The sequence below is a fragment of the Mycetomoellerius zeteki genome, unplaced genomic scaffold (genome assembly GCF_001594055.1).
Source record: "Mycetomoellerius zeteki isolate Tzet28-1 unplaced genomic scaffold, Tzet1.0 scaffold197, whole genome shotgun sequence".
Classification (NCBI taxonomy): Eukaryota; Metazoa; Arthropoda; class Insecta; order Hymenoptera; family Formicidae; genus Mycetomoellerius; species Mycetomoellerius zeteki.
Genome location: NW_017256926.1, coordinates 38135 through 56665, shown reverse-complemented (window position 1 = coordinate 56665; position 18531 = coordinate 38135). Strand labels below are relative to the sequence as shown.

Genomic DNA, 18531 nt, shown 5'->3' with positions numbered 1-18531 from the left:
AAAATCGTATGCAGTGTGAATCCAGCATAAGCGACAAAGCGACCGCAGCTATAATGTGTGCGTGCGTGCGTGTGTTTTTCTGTTGGCTGCTGCATCATGTAACATGGTTTTTTTTAGCAATACACATCAATTTGTGATAAGTAATATATAACAATATAATATAATATTCTTATAAATCAATATAAAAATTAAATAAGTAATATTTTTAATATGTCTGTCTATAATTATTTGCAACGCTCTGAAAGTTTCCTAACCTTTTTTTAAGTAATAAAAGCAATAATGACACGGTTCAACTTTCCACCTTTTTCATACAATGCGAAGAGAAAAAGAGAAAACATGAGCCGAGATGCAAAAACTTCAATTAAAAATAAATAAGTCTTATAGTTCACGTATGTATACTATAGATTTTTAATAGCGGTAGTGAATTTTAGAACACAGCTAGTATATATTACAAACATGCATCGTATGTATGTATACATTGAACCTTCGCCAAAGATATATTTCTCAATTTTTTAGAAAATACACATACACCATTATTTCTGTGATACCACTATAAATTCCGAGTACGATGTATTTCGATTCTAATTTTCCTCCCGTTCGCGTTGAGTGAACAAGGTTCTGTATTGGTGCTGCCATTGTGAGAACAACAAGTCACGTGCACCAATCACGCGGAATCCCGAATGTCCAAACTCTTTACTTCTAGGGACTCTAGCGTACGCCACGTGCGCGTGCGTCTGCTGTCATCCTGTTTGAGTGTGATCGACTCTTCAGGGTTGTTCAGGGTGACATAGGCTGCGTTCAGCAGACTCAACAGTTTTGCAACTGTTTTATGATTATCTGCTGAGATAGGACCATTCTTCTAGATCTAAAAGTATGATCCAATTAGCGCGAAGGAAACTTACAACAGTTGCAAAACAAACGTTCTGCTGAACGCACCCATATATTATAACCAGCGCCTTAGGGTGAAATCACACGGTGCGGAAAAAGACTGCGGAATAGAGAATGCGTCATTGGGCTCATTCAGCGGACTCAACAGTTGAGTGAGCGCTCGCTGTTATTGGTGTATTCTTTTAGATCATCCAATCATAATTTTAGATCTAGAAGAATACGTCAATAGCAGCGAACGCTCACTCAACTGTTGAGTCCGCTGAATGCAGCCATTGAAGCAATCAATCAACGCTATTCAGCGCTATTCGGAATAGCTCTGATTGGTTGCTTCAATGACGCATTCTCTATTCCGCAGTCTTTTTCCGCACCGTGTGATTTCACCCTTATATTCCGTAAAATCTTACACTGGGTGTGTTCCGATATAGACTGCCAGTGCTGGCAGTACTGAAAAATCATTCCATTGTTAGTGCGCAGCGCATTGCGACAGCATCTAGTAATATCAATGACGTCATAAATGGTAGCCATATTGCCACTGCGACTACTGCACCTTTCGAGGTGAGACAGTACAGTAGAAATATGGCGTCGAACATGGCATTATCAACGCCAACGATATCAAGCATATCCACATCAGGGTACGTATTATGGAATTATTCGGAATTGATACCGATCAAAATTATTCAATTATTCTTCAATATTTCTATCGTATTTTCTAGAGAAAACGGGAAAATTACGATCGGAATTCATTCTGACATGTTCCATGATAAATACCCTGGTACTACTGAAAAAGTAAAAATATTAGATCCTGAATATAACATTACATATATTGAATTGATTAATTCTAATAACACTCATCTTCCTCAGATGAGGTATCACTGCTTTCGTTCAATATTTCTATTGCAATTATGCAAATTTGTAACTTAACCTGTTTATTTACTGCGTGCATCGCCATGTTGATAGCACTTAAAATTTGTTCCGATATACGCTGTTACAGCTATGCTGACAGTAATGCAGTAATTGTGGAACAGTTGTCGCAGTGTACTGTGATGACGTCACGTTTACTGCACTGCGACTTTCACCTTCGACTCTCACTCCTCCTCCCCTTGCAAAGGGGCTCACGATTCTCACCCTCGACTCTCATCTCACCCCCTTCCCCCCCAGCAAACAGTACAATTACGGAAGTTGGGCGCCCCTTTGCAGGGGGGGGGGGAGAGGTAAGAGTTGAGGGTGAAAGCCACCTAAACTTGTTGGAAGTCTTTCAGGGTCATAACCTTGACAACATATGTCAAGGTCGCGGTCGTCGGCACGGCGTCCCCTACAGTACACGACTATCAAACACATTTTAAATTAGGGAATTCTCGTGTTATATAGTTGAACTTTTTTTGTTAATAACTTTTTAACGAAGGACGACCGCTATTTAAAACCTGTTGGAAGTCACTCAGCCATGACTTTAACAACATACATCAAGATCAAGGCCATCGGCGCGGTGTCCGTTAATGTGTATAATTACCATAAAGTTTTGTGTAACTGTCCGGACATAGGTATTGTCCGATCCCAGTGACTAGACATGTATCTATGTCCGCATTTACATAACACTTTATTTATTTAAGTTAATATTAATCTCAAATACGTTTTTTTAAATGTAATATTGTAATTTAATTGTAATCTTTAAATGCAATTAAATTATAATACTGTAATAAAAAAAGCATTTGAGATTAATAATAATAAATTTTGTGTAAGGTACATGTCCGGACACTGAGATGTTTACCTTACATTTGTTCAAATGCGTATGTGTATGTAAATGTATCTGTAGTACAATTGCATATTCTCTTAAGTAGAAAGACTGTTCCTTCATTTTCCATCGTCTGAGATAAAAGTTGACGAACTTCGAATTAAGAGATAAAAAACAATTATCAAAACGATTGCAAAAATAAGAGAAAAAAGCGAGAATTATTACAGAAAGTAAAAAAACAGAAAGCAAAGAGCATAATGCGGTAGATTAGTCACAAGTCAAATATAAGTAAAGAGTGGCAGAATAAGTATAAACGAAACTTCTAGTAGACAAAAATTGAGACAACGAAATGTAAAAGAGTTTCATTGTCTCAATTTTCATCTCCTAGAAGTTTCATAGCTTCATTTACGTTTCTGTCACTTTCCCCTTACATTCGACTTCAATTTTTATTTTTCAGAGATACGATAAGTGTGACTTAAAAGCTGACGCCACCCCATCATCGCGAAGAGGTCTTGAAGAAACATGAGGATGTTGTAGTCGCTTGAGCATCGATCGATAGAACGCGCGATTGAAGTAATTCTCAGGGAATTGTCATTGACTGCTGAATACTTGCGCAGTCACTACACCGCTTTATAGTCCCAACTGTGTAAGTAGTTTTGGTGTCACGAGGCACGGCCTTTCGAATTATTCGACGGCAAGATAACAGTCATTCCTTGAGACAACCATGTAGAAATCCTCGTGATAAATCGAAAGGCGGCGACTGCCAAATGCGTAAAACAGGAGTCGAAGATTTATCAGAGAAAGAGAGAGGGAGAAAATCGAAGATTTATATCAGAGAAGTCTGTTTATATTATGCTTTCTATATATTCCCCTCAAAAATGCCCAACAATATATAAAAAGATTCATAAGATGGATTAGGTGTACATAAAAAGTTAAAAATTTTAAATTAATACAAGCTATAAACATATAAAACGTGTACCATGTAAGAGTTAATGAGTGTGTTCTTGTGTGTGTATAAGCCCAATATGTCTTACAGAAATGTAAAGTGTCGAGGCTTCGTGTTCACGTTAATATAGTATAATGAGATGTAAGAGTTAAAAGCGTTATAAAATACATAGATAGAATTAGCGAGATAGAATTAATCGAGTAGTTACAGAATTTGTCCCTAGAAGCTTTCAAGGAGAGTGGAAGAGGGAGGGAAGGGAGGGAAGGGAGAATCAGAGTTCCTTCGGGATGTTTTTAGAAGGTCTTCCATTCAATTAAGTTGCTCTGGGGAACTCGTTCTTTTCCAATTGCCCGGAATATAAACCCGCTGCGCTTCTTCGCGTTTTATATCACGTTTCCTTCAACTTTCCGATGATCTCAATTTCAAATGATTGCATAACAGATACTCGGTCAAATTTTGCCGGATGTCCAAATGTCACGTGGTGTTTGATTTCGAAATATCGTCACTTGTGTAGACGAAAGTTGAAGGAAACTTATTCTAATAGACGAGACTACTGATCTTGTTTAAACGTATATCATGTTAATAATTCATTCAGCACATTTTTTTAACGATAATTACTAACGGAAGTTAAAGATATATTATTCTTGTAACACAATAAGGAGCGATGCTTCCCTTCTCCCCAAAAAAACAATTCCACTGGGCCTTTTGGTCTGATGAAAAATTTATATAATACTGTGACCTGCAGCTGTGGATCGAAAAACCATCCGGGGAGCAGAAAGAAGAAGAAGAAGAAGAACGTCAATTACTGTATAATAAATATTTGGCCGATTGCCAACAACGACGGTATCGACAAAACGTACTGTTGCATAACTGACATTTACAACGCGAACCAGGGCGATTGTCGTTCAACGAGGTTTTTTCTTCCCTCGCTACGAAATTGCGCTCTCGAGGATCGTACAACCGGAACGAAGAAGAGGGGTTTTCGAAACGACGAGCATCAGTCGGTCGGTCGGTCTCGACCTGGAGCGGGGGCATGACGAAGGGGACGATAATACCATCGCCTTACGAACCGGTGTGTATGAGTCTAACCGTGTACACCGTGTACGTCAACGGGGCACGCACAGGTGGGGCTGTATATCCCACCTGAGGAGGACTTAACGTCTACTTGATGAGGATGATGTCTCGTTCTGGTGGGAGGAATTTAGGTTACTCGTACCACTAGGGAATGTGGGCCGACTATATACCGGCTCATCGTGAAACCGTCAGTCATTCCTTCCTCGTATTTGCAATTCGTCGGCCAGCATCACTGCCAGGGATTCTTTCTCTTGTCGTTGTCGTCGTCATCGTCGTCTGGCACTCGAGAGCTCTTCTCGCACCTCGTCCCTAGGTAAGTCCTAAGCCAGCGGAAGAGGCGACAAAGCAGGAAGAGGAAGACTGTCAGCTTTGAAACCTCATCGTATCTTCGAGGACCGCTGCTTCTTCAGTAAGTACGACATTTATTTATTCAAGGACTATACGAGTTCACGTTTCGACTTCAGCATACTAACTTCAGCAAAGAAACGATTGGATATTCTTCGTCTGTTAAAAATAAAAAAATTTTTATTTGAGAATTTCAATGCGAGAATGGAATTGAAGTTCATAATTTATAAAGTACATGAAAAAAACAGTTTTGCTGAAGTATAAAAAAATTTAGATACTTTAGCAAAACTAAGATACAAATCTGAATATAATAAATTTGTTGAACTATCAAAATAATTATATAGAACGTTGAAAGGTTGACGACAATATTGTAAAAAGTTTTAACATTCTGGCAGTCAGTTTGAGTGTCCTAATAATTATTCTGATGGTTCAACAAAATTATTTTTAGATTTGTATTTAACTAAATTTTTAAATACTTCAGTAAAATTGTTCTTTAATTCTGTTTACTTCTTTTATGTTTTCAACGTTTTATTTTTAACCGAAAGAAATTTTTGCATTGAATTTTTGTATTATTTTTCTATGTAAAATTTAAAAAATTTTCTATGAATATTCATAAATTGATGATCGACATTATATGTATCCCAATCTTTAAATTGACGATGATGGAAATGTAAGACGTAAAGTGCATCTTTCTGTGCGACATCGAGCATTGAACTCTCCACTGTTATACCGGTTTTAAGTCCTGATTTTATCAATGCGCGCGTATATACATTCGTGGAATTAAGACCTCAGAATCTGTGATATTCTATCAGAGATGGGAAAATCTGAGTCTTTGATTCGAATTAACAGTGTTAACTAGCCGAAGATATGACATAATCTTTAACACGAGCTCGAGAAATTCCTGTCTTTGTTTGAACATTCTCCATTTTGGACGCGAGAATACGTCGAGAGAAAAATAGGTGTTACGCCAGTAATTTACGAGCTTTTGTTACTTAATGCGATGAAAGTTACTTTAACTCTAACGTATGTTATTTAATTCGTAATTTATAGATAATATTAGGTGTTTTATTCTAATTTTGAAAGTCGTATTGTTTTCAAAAGAATTAAAATAAATTTAATTCTTAGTTCCTTTGCACCTTCCTTTTATAAAAAAATTAAATGCATATAATTGTTTAATTACATATAATTCTAAGCATTTAATGCAGACTTCTACACTTGATGTTAATCTTATTAATGACAAATTTTTTAAAGAATTTCATGTTAATGTTCTCGTCAGCAAAATTTTGAGAAAAGCAATATATGTTGCAATTTTTTAATATCCAATATTACTTATATGTTTAAGTTTTAAACTGAAAGATTCGAAAAGTGCAGTGCTATTTTCTCAAGATCGAAAGTTACATACCATTCCTTATTAATTTTTAGGTAGTGAAAACGTCTCTGATGTATCTTATAATTACATTAATAATGGCTAGAAAGGTGGACACAATATTATTATTTTTATACCAACATATGATGAAGTTAATGAAGAAAGTACGTAATTAGAAACGATATTCGTATAAAGAATGTGAATTAGACAAGTCTGTCATTAGTCAGTTATTGTTCAGTTTAATTTAATGACAAATTTTTAAATGTAGTTTTAGGATGTAAATTATTTGGCGATGTGTCTATTCTTTGCTTTGCATTTTCTTCTTAATTACTCGTGACACTTTCTTAATTTCTCCATTTCACCGATATTATAATTTATTATCCGTGTTAGAGACATAAATAAATAATAATTTATTAAGATATGAGATAGATATATTTTCGCGTTATCCTACATCTCGTGCGACGTCGCACGATTTATCAGCGAGATAAATAAAGGGTCGCTCGTGAAAGTTTATAGGTGCAAAGTGCCATATCCTGAGAGTTGTAGTTAACGAATCCGCTCGATTTCACATCCGAGAACAATTTTTACGATGTTTATAATCTCGCAAAAAACTAGTAAGCTTACATATAAGATTCGGTGGATTTGTTACACAATATCAATTTACTGCAAAATTTTTCTGGCATTTGAAAATTTCTGACTTAAATTTTAACGGTAAATCTTAACGACAGATCTTTGCCGACAAATTTTGTCATCTTTTTTTATAAAAAAATGTTTAGATACATTTTTATACAAAAGTACGATCGGTTTATGGATGGCAAACAATTAATAAGAACAATTCGCCGAACTTGTGGAAACTAATTGATCGAAACAAGTGAAATTGGATCGAAATATAGCCGCACATCGTTGACCCTGAACGATCTTTTTCATCATCTCGATATGACCGCATTTTGCAAGCATCTTCAAAACTGCTAGACAGCCCATCATGTCTATAGTTACGTGTCCCTATTTTGATTGCTTTCGTCCTGTTCTACAAGTTTCCTTCTAATCTTGAATGGTGAGAAGAACGAGAATCACTCGAGTAGAACGATGCTTATCTTTTACAAGTGAAGACGGAATACTTTCGGATGTAACAAGAATTAGGAGGCACTTAAATAAATATAGATAATATTAGTAATGCAGATTAATTTAAAATCAAACTTTATATTTGACAAAAATAATGTTAATAAAGAGAAATAATATTTAAGAAAATATTAAGAAAATTTTGCTAGTAAAACACGCTTCTACACTTATAATTCTATAATAAAAATAAAATTCTATATTTAAGAGATGAAAAATGAATGAAAAAGCCATTTTCAAAAAATGCCAAACAACCTATTTTAATTATCAGTAAAATATTAATAATTACATCATAGAGTTAATGATGTTTTTTGAGCAAATTTTGTTACATGTCGTAATTAAATAACTATGGATAATTATTTCTACCACGTATGAGTTTCAAATTAATTGATTATTTACTGATCTCGGTCATTAATTGATTTTATTTTATGAACTAGCTTGAGTAATTTAATTCCTTGAATCGATCTTATTTTATTCGAAACACGTGAAACTGATGTTGGAATATTTACGTCTATTATTTATGTTTCTCACATTAACTATGAAAAAAAGTACTTTACGTACATTACCTCTCACTAGGAGAATTTGAAGCTCATAAATGATTATTTCGAAATATGCTTCATTTCGTACCGAGAAAGTTTCCTGACATTTTAGCATTTTTAACTGAGGTATATCGAAGTAAAGTACGATTACATAAATGATCGCGCGAATATGCGTCTGCATGTTTTTAAATATTTTTATATTATTAATATACTTTGTTACACACTCGCAATACCAAACACGTTATTTATGCGAAGCAAATTCTTTTTTGAGTACTTTCCTAATGATTCACATCACCTTTGAATTCTCCTTTCACTTATACTCCGTGATTTCCTAAACGATAGATTTAGAGAAGGTTTTCTTAATTTTTAACATGTTAATATATGCACTGAAAACAAAATTACTAAATCTTAATATATATTTCTTTGAATAGTACTAGTAAATACTTACAGTATTTATTTAGAACTATTCAAACAAATATTTATTAAAATTTAATATTTTATCATTGTTTATGTTTTAATATGTTTTATGTTCTGTTTATTGATAAGAAATATTTTGTTATCGTCAAATTCTATAGTCAATGGAAATTGTCCCTTTCTTCGCGAAATCGTCATGTTTCTTTGTAAGATAAACTTTTCGCTTTTAAGATGTCTAACTGAGATAACTGAAACGATCTTGCACAAAGAGAGACGCGTGGAAAGCGTACACGATTGTACACTTCATGCTATCATAGGATTTCGACATTTTATGTGGGTAACGAGTTAAAGTTGACACGTCAATGGGAGTTCATTGTGCGAAGCAAAACAGAAGGAAGAAAATTAATGTTGTTATTGTGAAGTCATTATTATCGTTATTGTCGCCGGTAGTTAACACGAGAGTGAACTTATCGTCGAAGGCTCATAAGCCTACGAAGACTTTCTTATATAACGTATAACTTTTGATTTTTTGCCGAAATATTTTTTTAACCAAAACGCTCTTAAAAAATTGATAACGTTATTCATTTTATTCTAACAATAAGTTCTTTAATTAATTTCACATTAAATATTTGTACCTGCTGTTTGATGTTTAAATAATAGAGAAAGATGTTTAAATAAAGTTTTGTGAAACTTGCTGAATTGTACTGCCGGCTTTAAAATAATTTAAAAGCACAAGTAGATTATCAAGGTATACGAGAGTGTAAATATAGAAAGTCAAGAGTTTTGATACCAATACGCATAGCGTTCCACATATGGCACATGCTAAAGAACGGTACTCTGTTCTTCACAACCATACGATACTTTCATATATATATTGAATATATATATTGTATACATGTATATATTTATATAAAATTGTTTAACACGCAAAAAGACGGTTTTGTTGAAATATTTAGAAATTAGTTAAATACAAATTTGAAAATAATTTTATTGAATCATCAAAATAATAACGTAAGACCATTCAAATAATTATATACGATGCTCAAATTAGTTACTACAATGTCAATGTTTTTGCAACATTGCTCATCGTGCTTAAAATTTTTATATAATTATTTTGATAGTTCATCAAAATTATTTTTAAATCTGTGTATTTAGTTAAACTTTTTAAATATGTTGGCAGAATCATTCTTTCCATGCACGAAAGTAAAATACAGTACATTGTAAGGCTAACGGTAACAGTTCAATGAGAGTAAAAAATAAGCAAAATAAAGAACTGTGTCAAATACAGATATGAGCGTGATTTTAATGGAAGTAATTTTGCGTGACATCTGTCATTACGAAGAAGCTAAGCGAAGTTCACTCAACTGAGACGCTAATTAAAGGCCGAAACTCGAGATTGCTATCTTCGCTTTTTAGATCCTCGATATGAATCACGAGCGCATTTCTTATTTGAGTATCGAGTGAGTTCTCTCTCTCGGCGATGAGAGTTATTAGCGAAGTGGAACAAAATCGCGATTATCCCACCAATAGACTCATTGGCTGAATCTCGTCAATCGATACGATGACCATTATTTTATTGTAAAAGATAGTTCATTATTTCAGATAGTTCTTTTTTTGATTTATTTATAATATTTTTTGAAAATTCAATTTTGTCCTTTATTTTAATAATATTACGGGAAATTCCTTTTTAATTAGGATTCCAATGTCTAATGTACTAATGAGCGAATTTTTACAGAAACTACCGACAAATTTAATTTTATGTAAGGATAATATATTGATTCAAACAGAACAATAGTCGCAATAATATTAAAATGACGTCAAAATGACTCGTAATTGAAAAGTAACTTTTAATAATCAAATTTGCAACTATTTTAACATAATTTTGATGTTACGATGACTTGTGTTTTACATGGGAGTTATCTCAAGTATATTGCGTAAGGAAATTAATGCATAGACTTCTAAGTTATAAACTGGTTTAGAAATATTTAAGAATAAACAATATGATAAGAATTTGGAGACACAATGAGAATAAATCTGATTAAATAAGAGAATTCCTATAATATATTCGGTCAAAGCGAATCTCAGTGCTTAAACATTTCTGTGTGAATTTATACACATATCTGATTCTCATGATTGTATTTCAACAAAAAGATTTCGGCGAGCAGTTTGCAGAATCAGACATACATATAAATTCATACAAAAATATAGCACTAAGATTCGCTTTGGCCGAATAGGATTTTACTTATTTAATTAGATTTAGGAATAAGTCATCGTAATGATTGACAAACTTGACTTGGCGTGGTGCGATCAAAGCCCTGCAACTCTTTCCTACCGCGGACTCGATTCGCGCCCGTCTCGTTTTTACGATCGGATTCCCCAGAATCCAGACGCGGCCCACAGTACGTCGACGTACACGACGGCGTTTGCCGTTAACAAAAGTCCACCTCGGACAAACTGTATGAGACTCCTGGAAGAGAATCCGGCTGGGACGTAAAGCCGGCCAGCTAACGGTCACGACGACGACGATGTGGTCCGCGTGCACACATACGCTCGTGTACACTCGTTTACGTACACTCTCGCACCTCCGTGATGTCGTTATCCTACACCTACAGTTCTCATTCTCATTCTCGTTTCTGTTCGCGTGAATGGCGACGGCGATGAATACCGGGAAAGCTCGACGCCAGGTCGGACAGGTGCACGGTCGAGTTTTGAATTTTCTACGACTACTCGCCCAAGTAGAAGAGATTGCGCGATGGACATTTCAACAAATTAGCACACGGATTTCTTGAGGGTCCTAGAATTGAAATGGAAATTCGATACTCTGGTATTCATAGTCGATTCTTATATTTAATACTGTCTTAAGTACAATTAATCTTAAGATTTAAACTGATTACAGAGCATATTAGTATTGATATTATTTCAGATATTTTTAAAATAAGAATCAACTATGAGCCGACTCCATCACTGAAAAAAAGTAATAATAATCAAGCCTAGGTATAGTTACTAAAGTTTTAATGAGATAATTTCAATCAAATGTTTAGTTAATAGAACTAAAATTTGCTAAACGTTAATTTTACTTTATAAAATATTATATTTTTCTAATGTCTTTTTTTTTACCAAACAGTTGGTAAACTATTATTATTAATATTGTTACAGTTAGTGATATTTACCATTAATATTGGTACTTACGATTAATATTGCATCAATACGCTAAACAAAATTTGTTCAGACAAAATTTGTTTTGACCTTTTTTCAGTGACATTTTCAGTAATGTTTTTATTCTTTCCCAAGCAGAAAGTGTAATGCTTCGCCGAAAAATAAAAACCGAGAATCAGTTTTTATTTTCACCACGTTTCACATACAAATATCCATTGCATGTTTAAAATGTTCGTATAAAAGAGAAGAAAACTAACAAACGGATTTTTTTGCAAATATTTTTTTATACTTTTTACACATTTCTTTAATTATTAACAATTCAAACTTTAAACTCTTACCATTAATTTACATTCTATTTCTACTTATTTTAATATTTAATTATATTCTAATGAGATTCAATATTCAAATATTAGCTTCCTTGATTGTAAGAAGAAAGTGGGAAATTTTTGTCTTTTGCAATTATATTTTCTAAGCGAAGGAGTCATATCACAAATATTGTACGCTGTTTAGGATACAAACGTTTCTCCATAACTCAATGATCATTATGATTACTTTAACGACTGTCGCGCAAGTAGCATATATCGGATAAATTATTACGTGGCAGCTTGTTACAACGTATTATAACTAGTATGTGCGAAACAAATTGCTGTAGTACTGCGTACGCTTGAATTATATAGGTACGGTCCGTTAAGATATCGATTCCTTTGCGAAAGTGGCAAGGTAAATAGCTAGAGAACATCTGCTTTCAACCGCGAATGTATTAATCTTTGTCATTTGAAGGTACAATGCGATATGCCTTCACAGGTCACCACAAACCGCAAGTATTAGCCAAACACGTCGAATATACATTGTCTCTTCTTGACGATTACTTAAAAAAATAAAGAAAAGAAAACAGTGTGCTAAAAAGTACATCTCTATTGTATTTTTTCTTGTCATACGAAACTCTTTGCTGTAAATTAGCTGTAAACATTACATGATAAAAAAAATGCAATAAAGTAGAAATGATGATGTTGCGAAAAGAAAAGAGTTTACAGATAAACGTATAATTTATAACAAAATTAAATTAAATTAAATTAAATTTATCTTTGGAGAGAAACTCACGATTTCTTTAATTGAGTCTTTCAAATCGACCAAGCTAAAAAAGTAAAGAGAATTGATGAAATCGATATATAAACAATTTATAAAAAGTGGAATTATCAGTTATATAAATTCTGCAGGAAAAAATAAATATAATAATCTAATGCTATCACTGTATCATTATTCGTAATAATAGATTTATGATTATATAAATCATGTCGGTCGATATTTGTGATATTACTTGTGGTTATGCCGCGAGACATACAGCCTCAGTATATTGTCGATGTCGTGAATTAGTCTTCGTACTGCAAGTGTAAAACATATAATGTTTATGTGTATAAGATATTATGATACCTGAGGACTATAGTATATAATTAACATTCATGATGCAAAGAGCAGTTATTATTTATAACAGATAAGATCAGATAATTAGAAACTTTTAATTAAGTTTGTACATACGAGCAAGTGCATATAAGCTACGGAATGTATTTATTGTAGATCGTATAGAAGAGATCGGAATTTTTTACCTATGAATTTCTTAAATAATTTAAGACCGGTATTTCAGTAAAATTCTTATGCACTTTTTATGTAAAAATGTTAAAAAGATAATATCAATATTAAATTAAATGTTGCAACGATTCAGAGATAGAAAAACTACAAAAAAGTCGATGAATAATTAGTAGTTTTAAAAAAATGAAATGATAATTATTCAATTAGGCGCAAAAATTCGTGGTATTTTCCTTTGCGATAAATAAAAATATGCTCATCCTTACAAAAATCTAATTTAATACTGAAAGATAATGATTAATTACTTATTTTGAGTATTAAAAACATTGAATAACAAAACACTTAAAATAAGTAACTAATCTTCCAGTATATATCAAATTTCTAAAAATTTATTTCGAACTTCAAGATCGTACCTTTGACGAAGCAGAACTTTTCTTCGCGCAGTCCTCAGGCGATACCCATATCTTGCCAATCTCCGAATAAGAATAACCGAATTAATGAGTCGATTCTGGAACAACTTTCCTCTCGATTAATGTACCATATCGATTAGCTGCTGAGAACAAAGCCGTGACTTTTGCTCCTGGAATCTTATTCATCAAAAGTCCATCGTACTTTCATCGCCAATATATCTCTTAGTTCAATTTCTTTAAAATAAAAAAATGTAATTCTGCTCTTGTAATATTGATAACTTTTGCATTTTTATTGATGTAGTGTGCAATGTCGCATGCAAATTTAATGGCTCCTCATAATGTATTCGTGACATAACATTATCGAAGATCCTCCCGAAGTTATATCACAAGTATAATGTACAAAACTTTACACTGTATTATTTATTCGTACGTAATTGATTATATAATGCCTTAATTACATTAAAGTTCATTTCCATGCGTGTTAAATTTATCATTAATATACATCATGTGAAGGAGTAGCCGGTTCGTAATTCCGGAATTCCGAAATTCTTCCGTTCAATTCTGATGGGCTATAAAACATCGCTCATTTGCATTCGCTGGAAAAAATTTCCATTAGATTCAGAATCTGGACTTATTATAAGAACCTATAAATTTGAGCGGGGTGAAAAAGGTACGGAAAAAGAAGATTTGTTAAAACAATTAAAAACTTCACTGATTCAGTAAGTCTATAGCCGTAATATACAGCCACTTTTCTATGTTAAATTAATAAAGTTGTATAGTTGAATAATATTAGAGTGATTATAGATGATCATATTTGTTGTAATAGCACGATAAATTTATTAATGCAGCAAAGATAACTTTCTACGAAGATCAATCCAATACATATACAAAATTTTTAACAAAACATGCTAGCTAAAGTGGCACATGCTTTTACTACTATAATGAAGAAAACTTGTTACATTAGCAATTTTTATTGTAATGAAGAATTAGCTAAATTAGCATACTAATGATTATTTATAGACATAATTGCTTTGTTAAATTATCAAATCTTTTTAGTTATAATTGAATTCGCGTAGCAAGTTATAGCTTTGCTGAATCACCCATTCTATTTTTTCCGTGATCGTTAACATTTGCATCAAGATTATTATTGTATTATGTTGGAAATGCCTGGTTCGATTGTAATCTGCGACACATTGCAGAAATCCGAAAGAGGTCTAACGTATATTCTCGATGGCGATGCTCATCCACTACTTCGTGATGCGAGTGTCACGAACGGTTTAGAAAGTCGCAGCTCCCCTCACAGAGACTGGCAATCGTGATACGAGGAAAGTCAGCTGTTCGATAAAAATTAGATAAAAAAAGGACGCGTTGCAAAATCACATCAAGTTTCACTGGCCATGGACGATTCAGACTCATTTCTAAAGTCATCGCGACCGTTCAATCATCGTCTGTAAGCCCATCAGTTGTTCTTGAACGGCGCGCACCGATATTGTCTTTCAATTACATTTGTATCCATTTATGATCGTGTTGGATATTTATTACATTTACGATTTATTAATACATTTTAGTAATTTTATTACATTTTTATGTCTTTTAAAATTATAGTATTCTACATTTGAATTGGTGAGTGTAAAATGAGAACGAATCCAATTTTTCGAAATTAATTTTTCCTTTTCATTGATCTTGAAATGGTTACATTTCCAGTGCAAATAGGGCACTTGTCTTAGGCTTCTAAAGGCCTAAAGTAGACATTGAAAATGAGCAATAAGTGCAGAAAGGACACAAATCTAGGACTTGTCCCTTTCAAGATTAAAAAGGAATAGAATGCTGTTATACGTGCCGACAAAATGTAGAAGTTTTCTTGATGAAATTTTTAAATGGCTTTAATAAGCAATGCTTAATTCTTCAGTGTTTTCGAAGCGTGCAAATTATCTTATAAATTGTTTATCATAAATAGAAATAATTACTGTTAAACATAATCTACGAAAAATAATATATCTGTAACGGCGTATTATAAAATTTATTTTTTTTATCAACGTTGAGTGCAGGGAGAGAGAGAGAGAGAGAGAGAGAGAGAGAGAAAGAGAATACGAGTTTAAATTTGAAATGTAAGTTTGTTTAATAGATAAGCATTTCAGGAATTAGGAATGTTTCGAAAATATTAGTGACTATATATTAGTGTCATATTTAAATTTCCAAAAATAATTTTGTTAGTTTTTTACTGAAATTAAAATTAAACAGTTTTTGTTAGTATTGAAAAATTTGATGACATCCTCTTTTTCTGCACTCGTCGATTTATTTTAGATCTATTTTTTATTTCTACATTAAACTGTACTAGAACTTTTCCTTTCACTTTCAAATATTAAACATATACACTTATCTTATTTTAAGTTCCAAAAGTATATACACTAGTTTGGCCACAGAAAACACACTTTTTGACTCTGTCTAATCCTTGAAACAAAAATCAGACTGACACACGGAAAAAACGGTTACAGTTGCCACGACCAAAAGTCGCTCGTCAATACATTTTTTGGTTATAAGAACTATAGTACGATTGTAATAATCGTTAAATTGGTATATCTTAACGATTAAGATATGTTCATCTTACAGTTAAGATATGTCCATCTTACGATTATCACAACCAAATGTACTGATGGCGAAAATTATCATTATTTCTGATTGTGACAACCGTAATGTTTTTTCTATGTAGCTTTGTAATTTGACATAAACTTCATTTGAAACTTTGAATAAACTATACTTCTCTTTGCCTACTTCTCGATAAAAAACGAAAAGGGGCCTGACGAAAGATGTAATTTTGTTCTACAAAGTTATACCTTCCTAAAATGACATAACAAAACGGTATTGAGTAATTTTCAGTGAGCATTAAATTTGATTCCGCCCTGCCTACATAAAAGCAATGGTAATATAATTGTCATTACGTAACATCCCCATCTATTTTCAAAAAACTGATGAAATATCGTCTCGCGATTTGCGAGGAACAATATAATGACGTGCCACGACGAATTAGCGGTTTACCTTAGAATTACATTAATTAGTTGCCGTTGTTTTATATAATACGGATACATTGTAAAAAGTCGGTGTGCTTCCGCATTTGGATGTAATGAAAGACGATAATGAATGTGAGAAGAGTCTAGAGAGTTAGAAGCTGCTACAGCTAATGATTGGATCTATAAAAAGCCAGGGAACTATAATTCCTATTCTAGATTGTGTTACGTGTAACTTTTAGGAAGACATAAATTCGATCAGAAACTGTTCCTAGCTGTGGAAAAGCAACACTATAATTTTCTTAACGAGCGAACCGATCGACACGTAAAAAATGCTGCAGCTTACGTGGTCACGAGGTCACTGGACCCCGGCTAAAGTCGATCGATCTTTTTTCTTTTTTTTAGACGTGCCCTGCGTCATCCGTAAGTTATTTAACACGATCATCGCGCGTAAATTATGTATGCCGCGTATTATGATTCACACGTGCACACACGAGGAACTAACACTTCACTATAAATTTCCATATACTTTATAGCACGAGTTTTGATTCAGCTTGAGATTTTAATTTTTCATGTTGATACATAATTTATATATCATATAAACAAATAAATATATTTAAAGAAACAATAAGCAGAAGTATAGGTTATAAAATGTAGATGAAATCAGGAAATTTACACAGTAAAAAATATTTCGTATTTGTGTTGGAAACGGTCCATTCAAATCCTTATTAAAATTTCGTATTGAATTTTTACATTTATTCGAGTATTAATTTAACATAATGTGTTTACGTTATTTAAATAGTTTAAGTTAATCAATATTTAATATTTCTTAGTATCGAAATAATTTATAGTAAATGAACAAATAACATAAATATAGTGTGTTTTAAAACATAAATTTTAAAATAAATGAATATGTATTAATTGGACATATCTCACAAATGTTAATTTTACTGAAAAAATATGCTTCTACGGTTTGTTTACAAACGGTGTCAGTTCATTTTTGTGCTTTTTTAAATATTTAATTATTTTCTAATATATTCATCTCTCTCTCTCTCTTGTGCGTTAAAATTAATATCTACATTATTTTAAATGAACCATTTGGGATACGTGAAATGTGTTAAATTTAACGTAAATTTTTCAACTTTTTATTGCTCGTATGCATATATTACTTTTTTAAATCAATCAATTAATTTTCAGTCTTTAATTTTTAAACTTTTCGTTCTAAATGAAACTACGCGATAAAGTAAAATGTAAATATACTCTTTGTAAATATACCTACTCTTTGATTAGAAAACATTAGTTGCGTCAAAGCTGCATTGTGCAGAGTAAGATAAAAAGGAAAAACGGTTGCTTTTGAAAGGAGACACGTTTTAGAGAGGAAAATTGCGTAGGTGAGCGAGGACACATTAATGAGGTGCTCGTACATAGAAAAGCTCTTTCGCAATGGATTTTGCACAACCAGACTGGATAGCGACCAAATCTATAGCATCTGTTCGCAACGTCAAGAATATATATTCTCTCTCTCTCTCTCTCTCTCTCTCTCTCTCTCTCTCTCTCTCAATTATGTCTCTCACAGGAAAATTATGATATCCTATATGCATACACACATTGGCTTAGTATAGTAGAGTATCGGGAGCCGAGAACACGAACCGTTGATGTAAGATCGCTAGATGACGAAAGTGATCAAGAGATTTTGTAACATCAACAAAAAAGAAATTATTTGTCGAGATCATTTGACAATTATTGATTATGTCAATGCTGACTTGGAAAATTGAATTGACATCTGGAGAAAAGAGGTCTAATAATGTTTTATTAAGACATCATTAATCCCTTCACTTGATACATTACATAGATCTCATGATAAAAGTACACATTGATGAGTATTTAATAGTTTTGTGGCTGAGTATGCTTGTAAAGGTATACAAAAAGATAAATGCAATCAATTAGCTTGTTAAAGAA

General features: G+C 32.8%; 1 protein-coding gene across 1 annotated transcript in view; it reads left to right on the top strand.

Moving 5' to 3' along the window:
* The first annotated feature begins 4807 nt into the window (after positions 1 to 4807).
* Positions 4808 to 18531, top strand: part of LOC108722081 (C-type lectin 5) — a 31587-nt gene continuing 17863 nt past the window's right edge. Inside the window, exon 1 of the mRNA XM_018446995.1 lies at positions 4808 to 5046. The gene's annotated coding sequence lies outside the window, so the exon portion shown is untranslated. The remainder of the gene's footprint in view (positions 5047 to 18531) is intronic.